This window comes from Podarcis muralis, chromosome 11 (genome assembly GCF_964188315.1).
Source record: "Podarcis muralis chromosome 11, rPodMur119.hap1.1, whole genome shotgun sequence".
Taxonomy (NCBI): domain Eukaryota; kingdom Metazoa; phylum Chordata; class Lepidosauria; order Squamata; family Lacertidae; genus Podarcis; species Podarcis muralis.
This window is the reverse complement of record NC_135665.1, coordinates 40,612,621-40,637,342: the sequence shown is the minus strand read 5'-3', so window position 1 is coordinate 40,637,342 and position 24,722 is coordinate 40,612,621. Positions and strand designations below refer to the sequence as shown.

Here is a 24,722-nt window from a genome sequence, read left to right as displayed (position 1 = left end):
GCCAAGGAGGTTGCTGAGGATACCCTGCGGTTGGAACGCTAGTGAAACCGAAATAAACAGCAGGTTATCTGCAATATTACTTAGCCTGTGATCTCAAGAGCATCTTTGTAGCTTGCATTAAATGATCAATGCATCAATGAGACTTTAATTCTGATCACATTTGTTTGGGAGTAAGAGTACTTATCCATATACTTAGGCGTACACTTTTCCATTAGCCCCCAAAAGGATCAAGTCCTGCATAGCTTAGGTATAGCCTATTACCATCCGTGTCTACAGAGAAGCTGCAAAACCTCATTTTCTCCTGTTCATTTTCATAAAACAGCCAATTAAAGGTAGCTATGCACTATCTCTTATTAGGACAAACTAATAACTTATAAAAGTAACGAGCAAGTTTTCAAGTCTCCCAAACAATTATGCAGTAAAAAAAATTCCTCCCCCTGCCCAGCCACTCTTCCCTTATTTTTACTTCTTGTTTCTTTTTAGCACAATGGAACTTGTTTCTGAGTAAACATGAATAGGGTTCAATTTCTACTAATAGTGTGTAAAGTTCTTTGTGGTCTTTCCTTCCCTTCCTCCCCATAATAACGGGTAAAATATATGTCTGTGCCTGCAACATCAGTTACTTAATTTTATCTTTATGGAAAAATCTAATCTGACAAGTTTGCAAATAATATATTTTCATATCAAAGTCAGCTGAATAGATGTCGCCCAACTGTTTCTTGCAATTAATAGTCTTGTTTCAGTGTCTGCAAATACTAGTTGCTTCCTTTATCAAGGTGATATCCAAAAGAAGGTCAAGAAATTGATCAAGAACTTATGCAATCAATTAACTAAAAAGAAAAGGAATAAGCAGCTTTATAAAACCAGAGAAAGGTTCCCTAGCCACTGGAACAGCATAAAAGAGCCTTTGTGGTCAAAATTGTTCTCTGCATGAGGGGGGAAAAACAGGAGACACTACTGTGGTGACCTCCATTTAACTGCCAGTTGGTGTGGGTTTTCCATGTATCTATATGTAAACATTCAGTAGATATCATATGAGCGTATCTTTGCTTTCTAGAACCACCTTTACAGAAACATTGAGTTGTATTCCAGGATAGTAATCTGCATATTCAAGGGTATATGGGCTGCCTGCTTCTCACTGTCACCCACTAATTGTAGGATAAAAGTAAATAGGCCGTAATTTTAAAGATTGTTTAGAAAGGGAAAACATGAGCCTAATCCGGACACTAGGATTACCAGGAATGGTGACTGGTTTAATCTCCACCCTCAAATATCCCCAGGTGCACCCCTTTAATTATTCCCATATAAATTAGTGTCTGCCAGCACCTCAAACCAATACATTGCTACCTTTGGAACTATAGTCTCTAAAATACTTTTGCTATATCAGGTTTCCTTTTTTCCCAGCGCATCAAGGTAAACAAGCTAGTTGGTTGTCCTTTTTAAAGGGAGAGTGGGGATGCCCTTAAAATAATGAAACAAACAAACAAATAGTAATTAAATTAAACAGTACAATGCAGAAGGGAGTAGACAAGTGGCTGTCTCATATTTGGGTCCAGGGTCCTTAGAAGAGTGGGGTGTGTGTGTGTGGAATAGATGCACTGAGCTATTTCTGATCTCCATGGTGCGTTTGCGAAGAGGAAGGTTACATACATTGTGCCACTTGTATTCAGCCCAGTCTCAATCTTTCCCTAACACTGTTGGTCATTTTCGAAATAGTAAACATTACAGCACTTTCGTAGGCAATCACTCTCTGTCTCTTGTACAAATACACACCATGCATCTGTTCCCCTGCTATCAGGGAAAGTTTGAAGAAGCAAAAATCCTGTTCAGATGCCTTAGCCAAAGACCATCTGCTTTAGTGACATGACTCTTTGGAATTTCCCTAGGAAAATTTATGTGGCTGTGGAGCCTGATATTGTTCAACAATGCTCAAGAATAATTTTCTTATATTCAAAATGCCAAACAATATGTTTTTAAATGATTATTCCTTTAGCTTTGAGACTCAGAAAACCTGGCAGATTCCTTGTGGCCATGACCAGATTACATAGCCAGCATTTGAAGGTGAAGGTTAAGGGACCCCTGACCATTAGGTCCAGTCGTGGCCGACTCTGGGATTGTGGCGCTCATCTCGCTTTATTGGCCGAGGGAGCCGGCGTAGAGATTCTGGGTCGTGTGGCCAGCATGACTAAGCCACTTCTGGCGAACCAAAGCAGCGCATGGAAACGCCGTTTACCTTCCCGCTGGAGCGGTACCTATTTATCTACTTGCACTTTGACGTGCTTTCGAACTGCTAGGTTGGCAGGAGCAGGGGCTGAGCAACGGGAGCTCACCCTGTCACGGGGATTCGAACCACCAACCTTCTGATCGGCAAGCCCTAGGCTCCGTGGTTTAAACCACAGCGCCACCCGTGTCCCTCATAGCCAGCATTTAGGTTGTGGTTATTTATTGAGTGACTGAATTTATATCCCACACCTTCCTCCAAAGGAGCCCAGAGCTGCAACCTGATAACCCTGGTTAGAGACTCAGTGTGGTGAAACAGTTAAGTGTGTCAGACTAGGACTTCATCCACAGGAAAATGTGGTGAACTCAATTTCAGACTGAAAAAATGAGAAAGGGACAAACCAAAGCTGACAAGAGAGAAGGTTTTATGTAGCCCAACTGAAGGCAATATGTTCATGGGACACAGAGGAACACCTCCATGGAAGTTCTTGAAGGGCAGAAGACTCATTTGAATATCTTATTGAGAGGTTGCTTAGCTTATAACAACATAAATGGTTTGTGGGTATGTTGCCTGTGGGCCAGAAGAAACACTTCTCAGACAGCAAGGCAAATTAGATGACAAAGACTTACTGTATTGTTTGGGATAGAGCCTAGCAGACCGTAGTCTTGTCCTTGGTTTTTCAGTTAATTTGCCTGTAGCATGTGGCCTTGCCAGTAATTGAATAACTGCAAGACTTCAGGCTAGAATTTCTTAAATGGTTCCTCCTTACTTCCTGCAATAAAACTCATGTAATTAGCAAGACACACTTTTGGAAAGCATATTTCCTTTGGCGGGTTATTACTTTTCTCGAAGTCTGCAATTTATTTAAAGAGGTGTAAGAGAGAGAGAGCAGATTGGTTTTAAAACTCACCCTTAATTAGAATTACAGTGGGGTCCCAACTCAAATAGCTTTTATTTCATCAATAAATGTGCTCCTTTTCCCAATAAACCTCAGCCACCTTTTCTAAAGCACTGAACTTCCAGAGAACTGTGAGAGAATAAGGTCAAGATAACTTTATTCAGGTACTACTGGTGTTTATGGCAAAAAGTCTAAAATGGATAAGAGTATAAAATGGCAGTAAGGTTTTTTCCTTAGTTTGGTTCATGACCAACAAAAATTAAGGAAAAGAGGCTAAGCTGTAGACAGGAAGAGTGACAGAGAAGAACAAAAAAAAGATGTATGTTGCTAGCATACAACTGTTTCTAGCAATGCCTCACTATATAAGGAACAACATAGAAAGGGAGAGATGAATTAGTAGCCCATATATTTGTTGGACCACTTTTTCCCCATCCAAAGATATCACCATCTGAGAAGGATGGTCTCCAGCATAGTCCTGCCATCTGAAGTATATAGGTGGTGACAGGGAAGACCTTTCTCATGGTGCTTCCATGTCTCTTGTATACCATCTCCAGGGAAGCCTGCCTGACACCTGCATTACTGTTACAGTGGTACCTGGGCTTACAGACGCTTCAGGTTACAGACTCCACTAACCCAGGAATAGTACCTCGGGTTAAGAACTTTGCTTCAGGATGAGAACAGAAATCGTGTGGTGACAGCGCGGCGGCAGCAGCAGTGGGAGGCCCCATTAGCTAAAGTGGTACCTCAGGTTAAGAACAGTTTCAGGTTAAGAACGGACCTCCAGAATGAATTACGTTCTTAACCCAAGGTACCACTGTATTTGGGCACCAGGCCAATAACAATTCCATTTCCCCAGTTGTTGTTGTTTTTAAAAAAAACTTTAAATAATTCTAAAACTTTTAACTCTGGATAGTTTTGATGTGTGCATGGTTGTCTGAACGGACTCTGAGATTTTGCTTTTCTATTTACGGCGTTTTTATTATATATTATCTATATTTATGTGCTCCACCTCAGGTGGTAAAATGTCCTGGGTCAACCCTGGTTAGGGCAAACCCAGGCTTAAACGAGCCAGTGTGGTGTAGTGGTTAAGAGCAGTAGACACATAATCTGGGGAACCGGGTTCGCATCTCCGCTCCTCCACATGCAGCTGCTGGGTGACCTTGGGCCAGTCACACTTCTTTGAAGTCTCTCAGCCCCACTCACCTCACAGAGTGTTTGTTGTGGGGGAGGAAGGGAAAGGAGAATGTTAGCCGCTTTGAGACTCCTGAAGGGGAGTGAAAGGCGGGATATCAAATCCAAACTCTTCTTCTTCTTCTTCTGTACTTTTGCTGTTCCATCTCCTTTGGTCTTTAAAGTGCACAGCCATAGCGTACATATTAAACGTATTGTCGCTTGGGAAGGTCGTACGAGAGATCATCTTTCCTTGCACTTTCAGAATAAGGAAGTGCAGTTCTCCAGCCTGCAACACTTTCTTTCTGTGGCTGAAAATGCAATTTCACCTCCCTTGTGGCTGCTGCCCAGTCATAAATATCAACAGTTCTCTCTGTTCTAAATATAGCACGGGGCCAGCTGATAGAGTAAACTTTGTGTACACTGTGGGGAAGGGCCGTCGCTCAGTGACAGTGCAAGCTTTGCATGTTAAGATGCCAGTGACTCAGATTCTGGCCTTTCCTGCTGAAGAAACCGAGGTAACAGGGTTAGACAATACCCTGTAGAGCTGCTTCCCCTTCAGAGAAACAGCACTAGACTATTGACCTGAATCATTCTGAAGCAGCGAAAAAGAGAGAGGCATTCTCTCTCTCCCCCCTTTCAGACATGTTGTTCTCTACATTAAAATTACCTTGAATCCTGCTTTACAGAGGACTGTCAAAGGCTGTTTATTTACCAGAAGAGCCATCCAGCACAATTTATCTGGTTTAAAGATAAATAAAAAGGGAGAGACTTAAAGACTGAGCAGACCCACAGGTCTTCTGGTTGATCTTTTCCACTAGGGTGAAATGTATAATATTTCAGTAAAGAGACTCAACTTGCAACTACCAGAAGTACTGCAGACCCAGTTCTGTGCAAATCTTGCCCCAGCTAAGATAAAAGATCCATGTTAAACTTTAAAGGCTTGACTTTTTTTTTAAAGATTAGCAGACATTTAAAGTAAGCTTTCTGATTCTATGGTTAATTTTAACTGATTTGGGGCTGTGTCCAATGTTAGCCCAGCTCAGAAAATTAATGGGGTAATACATGGAAATTAATAGGCCTGACTAAGATTGGTCTATTAATTTCAGTGGGTAGAATATATTTGGCTGCAAGCCTATATCCCTATTGTTATCTCTTTCGTAATTTCATTGTAGCATTGTAGACCACTTAAGAAACTATGGTGTTAAGGCATATATACATTGTTGAACTAAATAAATTATATGAATACACAGTGGTACCTTGGGTTAAGAACTTAATTCGTTCCAGAGGTCCATTCTTAACCTGAAACTGTTCTTAACCTGAGGTACCACTTTAGCTAATGGGGCCTCCCGCTGCCGCCACGCGATTTCTGTTCTCATCCTGAGGTAAAGTTCTTAACCCGAGGTACTACTTCCAGGTTAGTGGAGTCTGTAACCTGAAGCGTTTGTAACCCGAAGCATTTGTAACCCAAGGTACCACTGTATTCAAATGACAGTAATTGCTGTGTACTTCCTGTCTATTTATGTAACAAGCAAGAACTACTGTGCTGTAATGGATTTTTTGCAGTTGTTGAACAGGAAGACCTGGTTTCAGTTCTCCAGTCCCCTGTGAAACTTGACCTGTGATCATGGCCCAGATCATGAAATCATAGAATTGTAGAGTTGGAAGGGATCCCAAGGGTCATCTAATCCAACCCCCTGCAATGCAGGAATCTCAGCTTATATATTTATTGAATTTATATAATACTTTTCTTTTATAGAGAATATATAGGATTCTCTCTTGTGGCCATTGACCAGATGTGAAGCTACCGTATTTTTTGCACCATAACACTCACTTTTTTCCTCCTAGAAAGTAAGGGGAAATGTCTGTGCGTGTTATGGAGCGAATGCCTATGGATGATGAGGAGATCTGCTGCAGTCGTGAGCAGAGGATCCATGGTTCCCCTTCCTTCCCTCCTCCGTGGCTCGCTTTGAAACAGCAAAGCGGGAGAAGAGCCGCTGAGTGGGGAGGAGAGAAGGACAGAGAGCCTGCTTGCTTTAAAGGAGCAAAGTGGGAGAGGAGAGGAGCCTTCTCCTCTTATACCCCTCTTCTGCATTATTAACAGTATCCTTCTCCACCCACCCCACGCGTGTTCCTTGTCCCTTGAGTGCTTTTCCTTCCTTCCCCACTTAAAACATGGTTACAAAGCACGGATCCACATGGATCCTCAGGATTTTTGCATTGGGCTACCCCAAACTCACCGTCAGATCACATGTCTGTGGCCACAGCATGAACCACAAAAATCATACATCCACTGTTTCGTTTAGAATATTTTTTTTCCTTGTTTTCCTCCTCTAAAAACTATGTGTGTGTTATGGTCGGGTGCGTGTTATAGAGCGAAAAATACGGTACTTAGGTTTAGCAAAGTTGCTGTGTTGTGGGCCTCACCTACTTCGCAGGGCTGTTGTGAAGATAAAATTGGGTCACTCCTACACACGTAGCGCTAACCACCTCGCACAAAGGAAAATATACGTGTTTGAAAAGCAAACACTGTGTTCTGGTTTGCATGCATTGATAGATGGGGGGGGCTGGAAAATATCTTTAGCAGATTGACTCAGTGTTGCCAAAACTTCATCCACAGGAAACAAAAACTTCTAAACAGGGTATTGGTGTGATGAGTCAAAATATGTAGCACATACATATTAAGAATTAAGAGCACTTCCTTTTCATTATATAAACCAAATCCACAGAGGCTGTACATATCCTTGTGTTACGTGTCTCTGTATATCTGTCACTGAAATGTTGTTATGCGCCGTGGATGTTATTCTTATTCAGCACAGCTATGAACGCCTTAAGATCTCAGCTAAATTATTGGCAGGCAGAATGGAACTATTTCTGCCTTCCCTTAATCACAGCTGATAAACCAGATCTGTTCTGACTCAGTGGCCCTGGAACAAATGCAGAAGGTTATCTGATATATTACATTTCACTGGGATAAATGAGCTTAAGGTTCTTATTATATCTCTGGAGACAAAGGAAACATTCCAATGGACTTGTTACTCTCACACTCCCCAACCGAACAAAAATATTACAAAGTTCTGTTCCATACTTATTTTTCACTTAAGAGATGGGTGCACAATAACAGACTGTTACCAACTGCTGAATACATTGTGATCTTTGAACGGTGCTAAATGGACATAGCTGGTTCAACTGTAGGTTATTCATTCCAGGTTCTAGGCTGGGGTAGAGGTGGCTTTTTAATAGGATTAGAAAACTTCATGTAAGACAGGTCTCTCAATAACCACTATCTCTTTTTTAAAAAATATACATTTGTATTAGTTTTTACATATATTTTCCAAACAGAACATATCATCTCATCTCATACAACATTTTGGCTATTTTAGCCTAAGACTTCCATCAACCACATCTAATGATTTTCAAACCTCATCTCTTAATCTTACATTTGTTATCCTATCTATTACTTTTAATAATCCATAACTTAAAATCTATTCTCATAAATCTTTTCTGCAATATTTCATATAGTTCTCCTTACAAAACTTCTTGTAGTCCTACAAGCGTAGTCAGTTGGTTACAATTGTCTTTCAGATAACTCGTATCAATCTTTCAATAATTTATGGCCCCACTGGTTTCAAATTGTCCCTGTCATCTTATCCAATTCTGCGTATTCCATCAATTTCATCTGCCATTCCTCTTTCGAAGAACCACTGTATCTAAATGGGATATCTGGTCTCAGTAAACCCAGTTGCTGTGGTCAAAGAACAGAAGAAGGCTATCACTGTTCTCTCTCCAACATTGGAGGCAGATTGCATTTCAGTCCCAGTTGCTGGGAATACCAGTCGATAGGAACTGCAATCGGCTTGATCCAACAGGGCTCTTGTTACGTTTTTTATCACTGCCATGTGAGGTTCCAGAGCACTGGGAGGCTGGAAACAGAATATTGGGCAAGCTGGCTGGATGCCACTGAATACCCAACACCTTCCATTCACCTGGGTAAAAAATTATGTCTACTCAGCCCAATTATGCTTGCAGAACTTGCAGCCTAACACAAGGTGTCTAATAATTTTTATAGCAACAAGTTTGAAATTTGACAGGTGAAATTATTTTGCTAAAAAAAGAAGAAAAGCACAGCCAACAATCAAGATATTAATTATACTGGAAACTGAAGTTCCTGTTTTCTTTTAGAAATTTCCATAGAAACAGAGCAGGGGCTGCAGCATACAGCAGAGCCGTTCAGAGACTTCATAATTCCAGCTACAAAAAAGCTGCTGAGCTCACATTATTTACAAATTAGATACAATTCTTGGAATTGGTAGCACTCAGAGCTGGAAAGGCAAATTGGACTTTCCCCCTTCCTCGTGGACAATATTTATTTTCTCTCTTGAGGTGGGTTGGAAGGAAGCCTGAAAGGGGCTTTTTTCTTCTTTTCTTTTTTTACATTCAGAGACTGTAAGAGAATTCCTCTTAGAGGAATTCTGATTAACTCAACAATAGTTCAGATGAATTCCAGGACAGCTAAATCACCAGCACTGCAACAAGAGAAATATGAGTTCTCTTACAAGGTCGCAACACATTCGACTTTTGAATCAGTAGGCTGGCCTGTGTTAGTCTAAGTTGAGCATCTGTTTCTTATATCGGAGGCTTGTATGAGCCAAGTTTCATGCAATTCCAATGTAAAGAGATGCATCAGCCTTTGAAGAGTGGCAGAGGAAAGCAGAAATTATAAATCCGACTGGGGCCACGATAGATTAACCAGATATTAGCAGCAGAACACATTGTCAAAGCTTTGCCATGATGCCTTCAATCCATTCAGAAGTAATTCAAAATGAAACTGGCATTGGGGACTCTTCTCTGTTCTTTGAGCTGGAGTATATTTTTGATGAATAAAAATTAAAAGCAGGCTTTTATCTTAACACCAAACAGGAAGGCAAAGGTGCACAACTATGCATTCAGGAAAATATTTTAAAGTTACATAGCACAATATAATGTGCTTCTTGATTAAATATAAATTCATTTTAAAACTGCAGACATAACAAAAAGAAAGAAAATAAAGTATAAAAAATATAAACCACAAAGCCTAGAAGGGCAGAAGTATGAAGATATAGTGCAGCTCCAAGGAATAATGTATTAACTCATACAAAGATTCCTTTACAAATAATAAAGATATGCAGAAATAAAAGTATTCTCTACCAATGAGTTCCATAATTATTGAGAATAAAGGTTCTATAAAGTCTTAGATGGGACAGATGTTTGCATATACTGGTGAAACTGAGCAACTTTCGGCCTCAATATTTGTATAAGAAATGATAGCATGCTATATGCTGTGCTTTCTATTCAGATTGTATGAATCTGTCACCTTTACTAAAATAACTGATTCTCAACTAGATTACCATATTGTAAAAAGTACAGTAATGTGGCCTAACACGTGTTTTGGGGAGAAATTGGCAGAGTGTCCCTCTAAGGCTAGGCCTATATAAATGTGAGTACAGTTGTACCTCAGGTTAAGTACTTAATTCGTTCCGGAGGTCCGTACTTAACCTGAAACTGTTCTTAACCTGAAGCACCACTTTAGCTAATGGGGCCTCCTGCTGCCGCTGTGCCGCCAGAGCACGATTTCTGTTCTCATCCTGAAGCAAAGTTCTTAACCTGAGGTAATATTTCTGGGTTAGCAGAGTCTGTAACCGGAAGCATATGTAACCCGAGGTACCACTGTAATGCCAAAGGGACACAAAGGAGAAAGCAGTACGTTGTTGTTGTTGTTTTCAAATGCCTATAAAATATCAGAGTAAACTATCTCATTGTCTGGAAATATAAATTCCAGGTTTTTATTGGAAGCCATTTTAAATTGCCACCCAGAGTAGAAGTCTGAGCTGCCCATAGAACTCAATGTAAAATAAAGGCATTAATAAATTTTCTATACACTTAAAAAAATACTGTCAATGTAATTACATTTCATTACTGTATTCCCATATCGTAGGTTATGAGGTGCTCTGTGACTGAGAGAGAGTGACTTACAACAGCCCAGTGGTACAGTCCACTATTAACATTGCACACTAGAGCTGAGGCAAGGCTGGTTGGCATTTCCAGGGGAAATTCCCTCATTCATGTCAAACAACTCACGGGTTGTGCCATAGGGCAATCTAGCAACCCTTCTGTCCCTTTCCAAACCTAATCCTCAGCTGCATATGAAAACTTTGCTCTCCACTGACCTTTTCATACTGTTTTGATTTGTTGTTGTTGTTTTAAAAAAAGGTTTTTAATTTTCCACTCAGAAACATGTTGTCCAGTCAGAGCTATAATAGAGTCCTGGGTTTCCCCCATCATTTTTGACTAACAGCAGCAGCTGCTCCGCTCTCCTCACAAACTGCTGCTGGACAGCTCTCACTTCTGCCACAGGAGAGAGCAGAGGGAAAACGTACTGCAGTCTTCACCAGCTTGGTGACCTCCACATGTTTTGGACTACAATCTCCCCCCATTAGCCCCAGCCAGCATTCCAAAACATCTGGAAAACACCAGGTCAGTGAAGGCTGGTCTATTGAAATGGGAAGTCGTATGTCACTCTTGTTCCCCTTCCCCTGGTTCTGTGGGAGGCCAACCCTTCAGGAAAGGAACAAGCTTCCTAAGCTATGCAATGAGGTTACACATATCCACAAACCATTAGTAGAGGAATGTTCCTTCTGTACAGCATTCCAGCCTGGCAAATCCCTGTGGATGTTTTCAACTTACAGAGGGAGTTCAGCCGGCAAATATTAGCAGTCTGCAAGAGGCCTGATGAGAAGAGGCTCCTGTCAGTTGGAGACAAGGCTGAGGGCTTATGACAAGATACGGAGAGACCAGGGCAGAGCCCGGTGTCAGCAGCATTCTCTGCCTGAGCTTCTGCTATAATCCCTATCGTCGCTGTGTAGCTAGCTCACAAGCATAATGTCCTGAGTTCAACCTCTGACAATACGGCAGGCTTCCTGAGACCTGCTACTTGTGGCTTTCTGTGACCTTCTGCCACTTACGAAGGCCAACCACCAAGCGAAACAATAGGTGGTTTCTTTCATGTTTAGATGCTGGCTCGGTAAGAAACAATGAAAGCAGCTGAAAATCAGTGAACTTCTGGTGGTGGTGGGAACACCCAGGCCTCTGTTGTTATAGCAGTATGCAAATATGCCTTCTGCCTTCCCTGGCTGCATCCTGTGTTCTCACGGGTGAAAAGTACATGCAGCAGCCAGTGTTCAGAAGAACCTTGCATTTTCACAAAGGTAGTTTCAGAGGTGCATACCGCAAACTATGTTTTAAAACAGATGTTTTAACATGTTGTTGCTTTATGACTGAAGGCATCTCAAGAAAAAACACTTGATGAGGCAGTGTAAAAATACTGTTGTTGATTTGGGGGATTCAATTGTTGAGTTAACCAGGAAAGAGCCATAGTATGGTCTGACAAAGGAAGCTGCTCTGTGCTAGAGGGCAACTGGGCGGCCCAATCCCTCCCCTGGCTGGTTGTGAGAAAGACAAGAGCGGAGGACTGTGGGGGTGAGAGCTGGGCTGGAAGCAGGCAGAAGCCAGAGAGTGAGAGCCATGCTTAACTAGGGGAGAAGCAAGACCTTCTGGGGTCTTGTGAGTCCCTCCATTGTAGGCTCAGGTTGTATGTATGCGTAATAAACCATATATTATAAATATATCACAGTCTGCTGTCCCTCATTCCAAGAAACCAAACCCCGGGGAAGTGCCTGGAACTCTGGAATCTTACAGTGTTCATTGACTGGGGTGGCATGCAACAGTATGCATAAATAGGTAAAATTAGGCTTTATCTCCACAAGTCACCAACAAAAGTCACCCAGTGAGCTTCATGACTGGGTGGGGACTTGAATCCGGGTCTCCCATGTCCTAGCTCTTTCTTTTTTTAAAGCCAGCAAAGTCAAAGATGTTTTATCGTGTTTTTGTTTGTTTGTTTCAACTCCCATACATTTTTCAGGTATTGGAAGTTTCTGCATGAAAACTATTCATTGCTAGGGATACAAAGTGGATTTGATTGCTGGACCTAGTTATGCAATGACCACCATTTAGGAAATTCCCATATTGTCTAATTACTGTGGTCAGTTGTGATTTAGGGAAAAAAACTGGATAAGGGGAGAGAAGGAGGCTATTATGTACCCTGTCATATGAGAAAGTGGATTAGCACACCAGTCATGAAGTGAAGGGAATTTGGAAAAGATATAGGATAACATCCTATCCACCTGCATTGTGAATCATGTTTGTTAGATTAAATACAAATAATTTATTGGCTTTGCTGAAAGCAGTGATGATGGCACACATAATTTCCTATTCTCCAAAACCCCAGTAAAACACAATCCAAAACAGCTGTTAATAGCTTTGCTCTTTGTTACACCTGCAGGAATTAGTGGATTTAGGTAACTTGATTCTAAGCTTCACGGAGAGTTTGTGAGACTCCAGTTCTGCAGAATTGCACCAGTAAAAACAACAAGATTTCAGGGTCTAGTTCTCACCAAGGTGATAAAGTGCATCTGGGCCATCTCAATTCCAACTGTAGGCTGGCTTTGTGTAACTAAATAGTCCTCCATATAAATATGTTATCTTTACTATGGAAAATGAGACATATATGAGAGGGTTTTAGCTTAACCTCTTCAACATGCTAGATAGCTATGTGAAATTAATAATAATAATAATAATAATAATAATAATAATAATAATAATAAATTTATTATTTATACCCTGCCCATCTGGCTGGCTTTCCCCAGCCACTCTGGGCGGCTTCCAACAGAATATTAAAATACAATAACCTATTAAACTTCTCCCTGCCCCCATAAGACAGTATTACTTACTGTGAGTACTCACCCGCAATCTTAAGTGGTACAGCCTAGACTGAGGTTTATTGCTTAAGTGAGAACTTCTAGCCTTATGTCAGTAGTATAAAATGCTCTCTAGCTGTGTCAGTCACATGATGTCAGAAATTAAGAAAATATGTCACATGGTTCCTATTTGTGAGGTCAGTAAACTAGGGTGAATTATTTTATCTGTGATATTACAAAGCTCTCTCGTTTTTGATCTCTTAATCATCCCTTAATGGAATTATAACAAATCCTCTGATGTAATAGGCTTGTGATACGGCACTTGGAGAGCAGTATGCCTCAAACTGAGCACTGATCTGTCAGCACAAGAATCGTTAAATTGGCCCCCTTGAATACCTGGCATTGCGTTGCATTTCCTTGAACTTGCCATCTTGGATGCCAGATCTGTGCTGAGAGTCCTGGTTTAGTAAGAGGCCAATGACTCATGCGAATAGATTACTGTACAGGAATGTCTGAGGTTTGATCTCATGCAAATTCAAAAAAGCCTCAAAAGCTATATCTCAGCCCATAAAGAAGAACAAAGTGTGATAAAACCCCAAGTAGACTCGTGGTAGTTGCTACAACCATCTATGACTACGTTTGGCCCGTATTTTTTATTATGGATCTAGAAATTATTGTGCCAGTGACAAACTCATGAAAGCAGTGGTGTGAGAGATACTGGGTGGTGTTCAACCAAGTTTTGCACAGGGAAAGCCCATTGAAATCAATTAACATGAGTAAGTTATGTCGATTAATTTCAATGGGTTCACCCTGAGTAAAACTTAGTTGAATGCCACTGATTGGCAGTGCTACTGATGCTCAATCAGCCACAAAGCTGACGGGTGATTTTGGGCCACCCACTATCTCTCAACCTAACTCAGTGCCAACTCTGATAGTAGGTCCTCTGATAGTAGGTACTATCAGAGTACCTACTACCGCAGGCAGAGATGGTGAGGAGTATAAAGCAAAACTGAGTACCGGTACATGATCTGCCCTGTGGCCTCTACGTTAGCATGCTGACCAATTTACCAGGGTTGAAGTAACATTCAAGGGCCAGTACATTTTACTTAATTATGTTGAATGTGGGCACCTTCTTGTCCTTTAACATAGGAACAAAATATAGGAAGCTGCCTTACACCAAATAAGAACATTGGTTCATTTAGCCAATTACCCTTTAGACTGACTGGCAACTCCAGAATTTCAGGCAGGAGTCATTCCAGCCCTACCTGAAGATGCCAGGAATTGAATCTGATATCTCAGAGTTATTATCAGGATAAGATGGAGGTATGGATCATGTATACTGCCTTGAGCTCCTTGCAGGAAAGGTGGACTATAAATATAACAAATATAATAAATGCATAATAGAATCAGTTCTAGACCTACTTACCTGGGAGTAAACTGCACTGAACTAAGTAGAAATAAAAGGTAAAAGGTAAAGGTACCCCTGCCCGTACGGGCCAGTCTTGCCAGACTCTAGGGTTGTGCGCTCATCTCACTCTATAGGCCGGGAGCCAGCGCTGTCCGCGGACACTTCTGGGTCACGTGGCCAGCGTGACAAAGCTGCATCTGGCGAGCCAGCGCAGCACACGGAACGCTGTTTACCTTCCCGCTGGTAAGCGGTCCCTATTTATCTACTTGCACCCGAAGGTGCTTTTGAACTGCTAGGTTGGCAGGCGCTGGGACCGAACGACGGGAGCGCACCCCGCTGCGGGGATTCGAACCGCCGACCTTTTGATCGGCAAGTCCTAGGCGCTGAGGCTTTAACCCACAGCGCCACCCGCGGAAATAGTTTTGAGTAAATGTGCAGAGGATTGCACTTTAAGCATGGTAAATTTGGACAGTTTCATTAAAGCCCCTTTACAGGAAAAATAAGGATAGCATTGAATGTGGGAGTAGCCAAGGGGGGGAGGGTGCCCCCCTAAATTAATCAAAATCAATACAAAACAATAAAATCTGAGGTTCTGCTGCCCCTAACAAAAATCCTGGCTACGCCCATGGCATTGAACCAGAACCGGAACAGAGGCAGTGAAGTAACTCAATAAAGAAATATTAAGCAAGATTGGAAAGGTGTGATGATGGTGCTAAAGACTGAAGAGGTAATCAAGTATGATGAGACACATTCTGAGTAGCTGTGAACTAATTCAAGATGTGATTGAAGGGAAACTAGACAGAAAGAGAAGAAGAGGAAGAAAGCCTAGATATAATTATTACATCAAGCAAATTAAAGAAAGATGACAGGGTGGAGATATAGGTCAACCTGAAGAATCTTATACAATAAGCGTTACCACATTGAAATACAGTAGAGGGAGATTATTGGTCTTTACATAGCAGAGCTACTGTGCTCCCTGGTTAAGTGAGAGAATTGTGATTATCAGGCATAGGAAGGTGGAGAATTTATGCATCTAGCTATTGTATAGTCAGACTAGCTAGTAACAACTCTCCAGGGTCTCTGAAGATAGAGAATTGCATAAAAGAAGTCTGAACTTTGATCTCACCTAGGCTCCAGAAAGTCCCATGAAGGCTCTTTCTCAGTGTGTGTTTGTTTGGTAATTTCCCTCTAATTAAGATCTTCCCAGGAACTACAGGATTTTGCAGATCTCCTTCCTGGCAGTCAAAGCAGGAAGATCCAATAATGCAGACCTCCTTGGTGCAGCTACAGAAACCTCCATAGCTGTATCCAGTGCTATTTTTCTAGAAAAAGAGGTGCTGGAACTCACCATGAATGCCTTCCTTGTTCTCTTATACAGTGGTACCTTGGGTTAAGAACTTAATTCGTTCTGGAGTTGCGTTCTTAACCTGAAACTGTTCTTAACATGAGGTACCACTTTAGCTAATGGGGCCTCTCGCTGCCACCGCGCCGCCACCACACGATTTCTGTTCTCATCCTGAAGCAAAGTTCTCAACCCGAGGTACTATTTCTGGGTTAGCGGAGTCTGTAACCTGAAGCATCTGTAACCCAATATATCACGGTAATTGCAATGGGGCCCACCTGGGAGGTGCCAGAACTGAGTTCCAGTGAGTTCCAGCTGGGAGGGGGGAAAGGCCCGGCTGTATCCTCCAACATCAGTGCTCTAATGGCAGGAAGAGAGGGGGGAAGATTGGGAGTAGTTTTGCGTCTGCTGGAACTAAAGCCTTCTTGTTCCTATGCCCTCCTGTTCCTATTCCCTTGTCACACCCTCTGAGCAGATCCAGGGCTAGCACACAAATTTTACCTTCCACTGGAACTAGTATGAGGAAAACACTTAAAAAAAATTAATATTATGCACCCTTCCAACTTCTAGCCTGCCAGAGCATGCCTGACAGAACTATTGATTTGATCAGTATTTTAACTTGGATTCTCCTTCATCTGCCCCCTTTGGATCGCTTTCCCCATATTTTTGTTCTTGTTGTTAGAATATTGTTCTTATAGTATACTGATTTTCAAAAACTGTTTACCAGCTTGGATATCTAGGGGTTAAATAAATTAAGTGCTGCAGGACCAGAGCCACCCCCCCCCCCCCAACACACACATATTATATGACAAAAACAGTGGAGAGTAAATGGCAGTCTTGATGTCATGTCAGTATGAATCAACTAGATGCTCCCCAGAGGTCTGGAAAAGTCTGTTTCCCCTAGAGACTGAATCAATGATACCATCAGTATCCCTCAAGAACTACACAGAGGCGTGCTATAAAATGAGCTCATTTTAGAAGCTGCATGCTGGGTCATCAGGCTGCTTCTCTCATTCCCTCCAGTACTTAAGTTGGCTGCCCTAAGACCTCTGGCTTCAAAATGCATTTATTTGTGAGGAATGGGACTCTGTACATACCCAAATAATTGTTTCATATTTTTTTATTAATTCACAGAATTTAATGACAAGTCCTAGATAGATTAAAGCCTTGATTAAATCTCCGGCTGCTTGGTGCTGATTCAAAGTCCCTTGGAGGGCACCATGTTGACAAAGGCTGCTTTATACAGCTGTAACAGTATTAATGCAACAGGATTTTCAAAATAAAAGGGGGGAGGTTCACAACTCAGTGGTAGAACATATGCTTTGCACACAGAAAGTCCCAGGTTCAGTCAATGACGCAGAATCACAGATGGCACGACTATAGAATCATAGAGTGGGAAGGGACCCTGAAGACATCTAGTCCAACCCCCTGCAATGCAAGAATATGCAGCTGTCCCATACAGGGATTGAACCTGCAACCTCTTGTCTGAAACCAACCAGTACCAACAATACTGGGCCTGAAGGACCAATGGACTTGGGAGGACTTGAAGGACTCAGCATAAGGCAGCTTCCTATGTTGGACTATTGATAGAATCAATTTGATGGGCTCCATCAAACAGGGTCCCCTCCTTTTTGAGCATGACTCAGCAGTTGTGACTCAGCTGTGCTTCTGCCATATTTAGTCAGTTCTGTTGATTTTGGAGTCCAAGTACTGAAGGGTGGCTATATGAATTGACAGAAATGAATTAACTGAGAATATAGACTCACACTTGTCTTGCTTCACACTCCCACACCACTACTGACTTGGAAAGAGCCCAATCAGACAAAGATAGAAGAAACTGGCTTTTATATTTGCAAAACATTACAGTTGCTGCTGCTGTTATTATTGTAGCAGTTATATATAACTTCAACAGTGATTGGCCTTGCTATTTATTTTTTATTTATTTAAAGCATTGTTAATCTCGCTCTCCAATTAAAAAAAAGAGCTCCCAGAACAGCTAACATGAAACCAGTAGCAACCCAGATAGCCCTTCTCTTAGGCTTACATTCTTTAAAAGACACAGCATAAAAGGGATCAGGAGTGAAGCAGAAAGCAAGCAAACCCCAGCACCAATTTTTCAAGTTGTGGTTATCAAATGTTCTACCAACAGGGAAGCTTTTTTCATATAAATTTATCCCAGAATTTTTTTTTGTATGTCTGTTTGTTGCTTTGGGATGCCCTGGGCAAGATAAAGTGACTCAACAACAACTACTACAACAACAAAAACAGAAGATAGCTAAGCATACCCAACTTCCTCAACCATTCCTCATAAAGCTTGGTTTCCAGGCTTTTATCATCTTGGTCACCCTTCTCTGTGGATGGTTGTAAACAAGATGAAGGTATGCCAGTACAATTTGTTGACATTACTGGCATGTTGTAGCAAGTGTTAACAAAGGCAGCCTCAAAAATGTATTGCCTCACAATTCACTTTTCACATTAAACTGCACATCTTAATGGTCATGCAGCATTTTGTCTTCAAATCAAGCATATCTGAAGAATGTAAGAAGCTTGGAGCATATCCGCAAAGTTGGGAGAGCCAGTTCCTAAACAGCACATGCAGAAGCGTCCCAACCAGCCAGATACAAAGAGCAGGGAAGTTTCAGTATTGGGCACAAATTCTTTATGTTCCACCATCTGATAAATGTAGTAAAAACAAATCCAAATGCTGTACCTATTAAATATGCACAGTTGGAGGTTCTGTTTTATTAAACACACACTGGATACCTTTCTGCTAGCTTGTACTGTATTAGCATTTGTTTTGGAAAGGACATTCTAGTTGTGCATATACAATTGCATACCGGTTTGTTTGAAAGTTACATTACTGACATGTCTCCTTTCAACAACTCCTGGGACGCTAGAAATAACTTCTTCCATAAGAGAACAAATGATCCATGGCCCAGACACTTGGCAGTACCTCCCCTCTCCTGGTCTGCACCACTTAATGGCATTTTGAAGCACTGGTTTGCCCTCATCCGCAGTGCTGCTGACGTCCTATGTGCCAGCTAAGAGTCAGAACAGGTGGGTCTTTCATAAACAATAGGTTTAATGGAAAATCTCTCTTTTGAACAGATGGGTAAACAAAGCAGTGCAGAACAGAACTGGGGCTCCTTAAATTGGCTGTGGCTTTTCTACCATAAGCCCCAACAACACAGAGGAACGCTAATGAGGTTAACAACATCATTCCTAAGTACCGATTGAAACATTTATTTATGTATGAATTTTTGTCTTTTTAGGTGGTGGTGGTCTTCCCAGTGGCCTTTGTCCATCTCACCCTCTCCCCTTAGTGGGTATTTTCCTCGTGCCTGCTCCCTGCAAGTTAACTTACCCTGTGCTAGATGATTTACTCCAGTGGCTGCCATTTTAATTTCCCCCTCGTGTCACTGACAAAATCACTCCAGGGCATTGTGAGAAGCTATAATGGCAGATGCTGGGCCACCTGGTGCTGAGCCCGGAAAAAGTTTTAAAGAAAGGCTTACAGCAGCCCCAACAATGGCTAATGGATGCTCTTTATCAGCCTTCCCCAAGATGGTGTCCTTTGCCTATTTTACACTACAACTCCCACCAGTTCCAGCCAGCATGGCCAATGTTGCAGGATGATGGAAGTTTTAGTCCAAAACATCCGGATGGCCCCAGGTGACACTGGGTCTGTTCAAGAATTTAAATTCATGGAGTGGATCACACACATTATAAATCCTTGGATTTTGTTGTAGCTGGAAATAGTTAGTATCCTGGATAAGCGTGAGTGAATGTAAGTGTTAACATAAACTTGAAAGTCCCCACCTTGGAGAAGCAACTTAATACTTTTACAAAAAAGAACACACATTGCCAGTGATAGGTCAGGAACAAGATTCAGTTTTTGATCATATGAGTTGGCATTCTGTTCCTCTCCTAATATTTTTATATAACATGACATGACAGGGAGGCTCACCTTACATTTTGGGAAACCGGGGATCAGAACTTGGACATAGTTGTGGACATAGTGTGATTTCACCATAAAAGCACTGGTAGAAACCTATTGTTTTTTGCTCTATTACTTCTCATAGTTAAACCTGTTGTTGATACACTTCTAGGGTAAGCTCAAAGCTAGTGTCGTGATACTGGCATATCCATACTGCTCTCCTGGCTTTTGACAGCCAAGATGTATATTTTTAGAACCCACCTTATTTCTGTGATTCTAAGTTGTTTATTGTGTTTTAATTGTTGTAAGCTACCCTCCCGTAGGACCTTAGGGTAAAGGGTGGGTAAATAATTATAAGTCACAAAGAAATGAACATAGTTTCAAATCTTAATCGGCTGAGTGTTAATCCCCTCACCTCCCAAATAAAAGCCAGGTGAGAAAATGATATTGATATTCAAAAACTTGCTAATTTCTTTCTGACCTCTTAGTTTGTTCTTAATAAAAGTATTATAAGATTATTCCCCTCCACCCTGGACCAACAAAGCTGCCTACAATTTTGTCGATTCTGTGCTTAATGCTATGGGACGATATCCTACTTAAGACCAGACATTTCAAACAAGAGAGAGAAACATAAAAATATCACATTCAGGCTAATCAGGTTTCATAAATTTACAGTGTATTTTTAGCATGCAGAACTGGTATAAGAAGAAAGTTTGCATGATTTGTCCTGTTCTTACAAATGAAGAGCCTTGAGATCCTTGAGGGCAACATGAAATACATATCAAGGAAACCGAGATAACTAGTTCCATGAATGCATTCCCTAGCCTGACATTCCAGAAATAAAATGTCCATATGATCTCTTGGCTATGATCCACAAGCCAGTTGTGCCAAAGTAATCAGTAAACTGATTAAATTCTATTGTGTAGATTGGGTTCAATCCAAGTACCCAAACCAAGCCGATTTGAAGATCCTGCTGAATAAAAGAAAAATATTTTCTGTCCAGCCAGCCTGTACCTTTTTTCTGAATTATGTAGACTATCTCACTAACTAGCAATTGCAAAGGAATGTTGGCAAGCAGAGGATATGAAGGGAGTCAGAACTAATCCAAATGTGATGTTGCAGAAGTAAGATCCTCTCTTAGTCCATTCCCCCATGAACAAAAGATGCCAAAAGAATTAGGTACTTCTATGCTGGGATGGGGGCGGGGCGGGCAGAAGAGGACAAAGTTGCCAAACATTAAACATTTTCAAATAAGTTATTTGTCATTTGCAGACCTAAAAACTGCAATGTTTTCAAAATCAAAGCTGTGCCATTCAGTTTGTAACCAATAAGAAGCCCCGCTATGCAAGCTCCCTTTGGTTGTTTCCACTGAAGTTTTCAAGGAAAAAATAATAATAATCAAAGTGGCGGGACCTGGATTAATTGCAAATTTGCTTTTTGGAGATTATATAGCAGCCTCTCTCAGCTGAACAACCAGAGGCATTATTTAGTATTACATTGCTTAAAACAAACAATTGTTTAGGGGAGAAATGTCCTGAGCAGCCAGCTCTGCAATTTCTAAAAGCAGATGTCTTCACTCGCATCAGTGGTACCAATGATCGCAAGCTGATGCAAGACCAATGCCTAAAGGGGCAATTACAAAATGACAACACTGTCTAGTATGAACCAAGGCTGATATCATCTAGTGGCTAAGAACTGGCGATGTTAGTACTTGCTTTGCAGCATTTTTTTTGTCAGGGCCATGACAATTCTGTTTCATTTTAGACAATGGCTGGCAATTATATATTTTCTTTATTTACATAGGCAATGATAAGTTATGATGGGAAAGAAAGAGGCAGTTGGAATAACAACAACAACAGCAACAACAACAGTAACACTCAATCCTTCACTTTATGCAGCTCCACTGCATGGTTTAGCACACCAGTAGTAACCAGTGGTGCAATCCTCCTGTGAAATAGGTCTGCAGTAGACTTGTGACAGACAAAATAAAGTCCTGTACTTTTCTGTGTATAAGACTATGTTTTTTACTTAAAATAATGTTCAAAATCTGGGCTCGTCTTATACACGGATAGTATCTCCCCCCATTTTCTTAAATCGGAGTCCCCCAAGCAGTTTCTACCCAAATGCGATTTTGGTTTTAAATGCAGTGTAAGGAGTCTCTATGGGAGTATATTGTATTTAAAAATGGGGTATCAGAGTTTTTAGGGGCTAACCAGGTTGGGATAGCTGGGATAGCAGGCTTGTTGGGTTTTGAATGTTTTATGTAGATTTTTCAATTTCGTTGTTCTGTATGGGGCTATGACAATAAAGATTATCGTATCGTATCATAAAATATACATGGGGTTGTCTTATAGACGGAAAAATACGGTACTTATTCACACAATACATAATTAATGTAAGGAACTACCACAAGTTGTGATGATGGGCAAAAGCTTAGATGAGTTTAAAAGATTTAGAAAAAATATGGAAGAGGAGAGGTATATCCTGTTAGTCACATCACAATGGTTACATGGAGAATGGCTGCCAAGCCTGCTTGTGGGGGCTCCTGGAGGCATCTGGTTGGCCACCGTGGGAGGCAGAACACCGGGCCAGCTAGACTTTGGGTCTGACAAATCAGGACTCTTGGGGAGAGTATATAAGTACATAAGAAAAGTCGCTGCATCATTCCTGTCATGTACTCTGTAAAAATAATGGAGCCCTACTTGAACAAAAAAGTGGCAACCCACCAGAGGAAGAGCTGGAGTTACATTCCACATTGATGTCTGATGCATGCCTCACTTATCTGCATTGCAGTGAAAGTGAGGAATAGCTTTGCTCCTGCATATAATGAATGGCTGGGGTGGGGGCAGGGAGGGCCAGGAAAAAACAACAATAACTCCGGTTGGGAATGAGTCACTGGGAGCAGCTGCAAACCCTGTGCCTCTACTTGGACGCTTTTCCATCCTGCATGCCTCAGCCTAGCTCCTTACTCTCCCACTGGTAGTCCTTCTGCCCCTGGCATATGAAATTGGAAATTCATCTGCTGGGAAAATAACATAGCAAAAATATTCAGCCCCCCCCCCCCCAATCCACAGGGTGTTGGACTGGAATTCGGGTTGCATTTTATGTTTTATTGATCCATATGCCTACATGGAAGAACACATTGTGAGTGCTTGGCCAGCAGCACTCCTCAAACCTTTGATAGACAGAATGGCTGGTGGTTCAAATACCTTATGTATTTATATCCCACCTTTTTTCCCATCATGGAAGTCAAGGCAACATAGGAGTTTCCAAGAAGCTTCCCATTCTAACATTAAACCAAGCTAGCTGCATTGCTTTTTCCTCAAACGATGCTCCTATTCAGATATTCTAGCTCAGCTTGACTTGGCTTTTTAAACGTTTTCTTGAATTTTATATACAAAGATCATTGGAATAATAAATGATAAAAATAAACTGACCAAGTCTTCTCATGTTATTTGCACATCACATAATACATTTGCAGCAATATCTACAACACATGGTTCATTATTAGTGGTCAATGTATAAATTCTTGGTTGGTGAACTGGTTTAAACAAAAACAAAGGGGGGAAAGGATAGAATAGAGTTAATAGATAACACTCAACATTGTATAGCTAATAAACAATAGCAATAAACGTAGAAGAACTAGCCACTGTTACTTTGAACAAATTTTCTTCGCTCTCTTTTTAGCTGTCCTTACATGTAACAAAATCATAGTATAAAGTCAGTTCAAATTACAGAACTGGTATATCCTGTAATAGATGGCTAATTTTCTCATGTGTTTCCCAACTTGCCTATAAAGCTGCAATTTTAACTTTTGAACTTTCTTATGCAATGGATGATACAGCGAATCTTGAAGAAGGTATTGGATTTTCCTCATGCTGTAAACTCACTTGCAAAGTCCAGGGCTTAGGCGTGTGGAACATCCTTCATTGTCATAAATTGAAATATCAAATAAACAAACACCTATCTCAAGAATGGGTGTTACTAAACAGATGATTAATTTTCTTTTAGCACATATTGTTCCAAACTATTTTATTCATGGGAGAAAGGCAACAAACCATTAAAGCAGAATGATAATAAATTACATTCCGTCCACTCCTTTTTTAAATTCAAATAACCTTAGGGGTATGTATACTAAGTATATGCATTCCTCAACACATTATGCAGAACTGGCAATGGGCAAAATGTTAAAATGTAAATCTGGAAGTGATAAGCCACATATAAGGTCTGGAATTACATGGTTTTTGAAAGGGGTTCCTAGTCTTTGAACCGCTGTGTGACAATCAGACATTAAGCAGCTTTCTTCATTATTTCATCTGCATGCCTTCTTGTCATATGAAAAGCCCTGTTGCATCCAGCATCCAGTTTTTCCAGTGGCCAAACAAGCTATGGGGGAAATCCCATAAGTAAGGCATGAAGGCAATAGTCTTCCCCTACGGCTGTTCCTCAACACCTGATTTTCAGAGTGATGTGGCTTCTGATCTTGGAGGTAGCATATCTCTGTCATGACATCATCATCATCACCACCACCATCATCATTGGAATTTATATACTGTCCTAGACCTGGGGGTCTCAGGGTGGTTTACAGAATAACATCAAGATATAAAACCACAAAATCATAAAATACCTAATAAAAATATAAACAACAACCCAATAGCCCCCCCAAAAAACATATTTTAAAAGGGCATGGGGTGTAAATTGGATCAACCAAAGGCCTGGTTAAAAAGGAACATTTTTGCCAGGTGCCTAAAGGTATATAATGAAGGCGCCAGGTGAACTTCCCTGGGGAGAGAAGGCCCGTTCTCGTGTTGCCACCCTCTGAACCTCTCGAGGAGGAGTCACACAGAGGGCCTCAGAAGATGATCTCAGGGTCCGGGTAGGTACATATGGAAAGAGGTGATCCTTGAGGTATTATGGTCCTGAGCCGTTTAAGGCTTTATAGGTCAAAACCAGC

The 24,722-nt window shown here is 41.2% G+C and overlaps 1 long non-coding RNA gene across 1 annotated transcript in view; it reads right to left on the bottom strand.

The window, feature by feature from the left end:
* The window catches only part of LOC114606503 (uncharacterized), a 39,393-nt gene that overhangs the window by 3,375 nt on the left and 11,296 nt on the right, over positions 1-24,722 (bottom strand). The window lies entirely within an intron of this gene.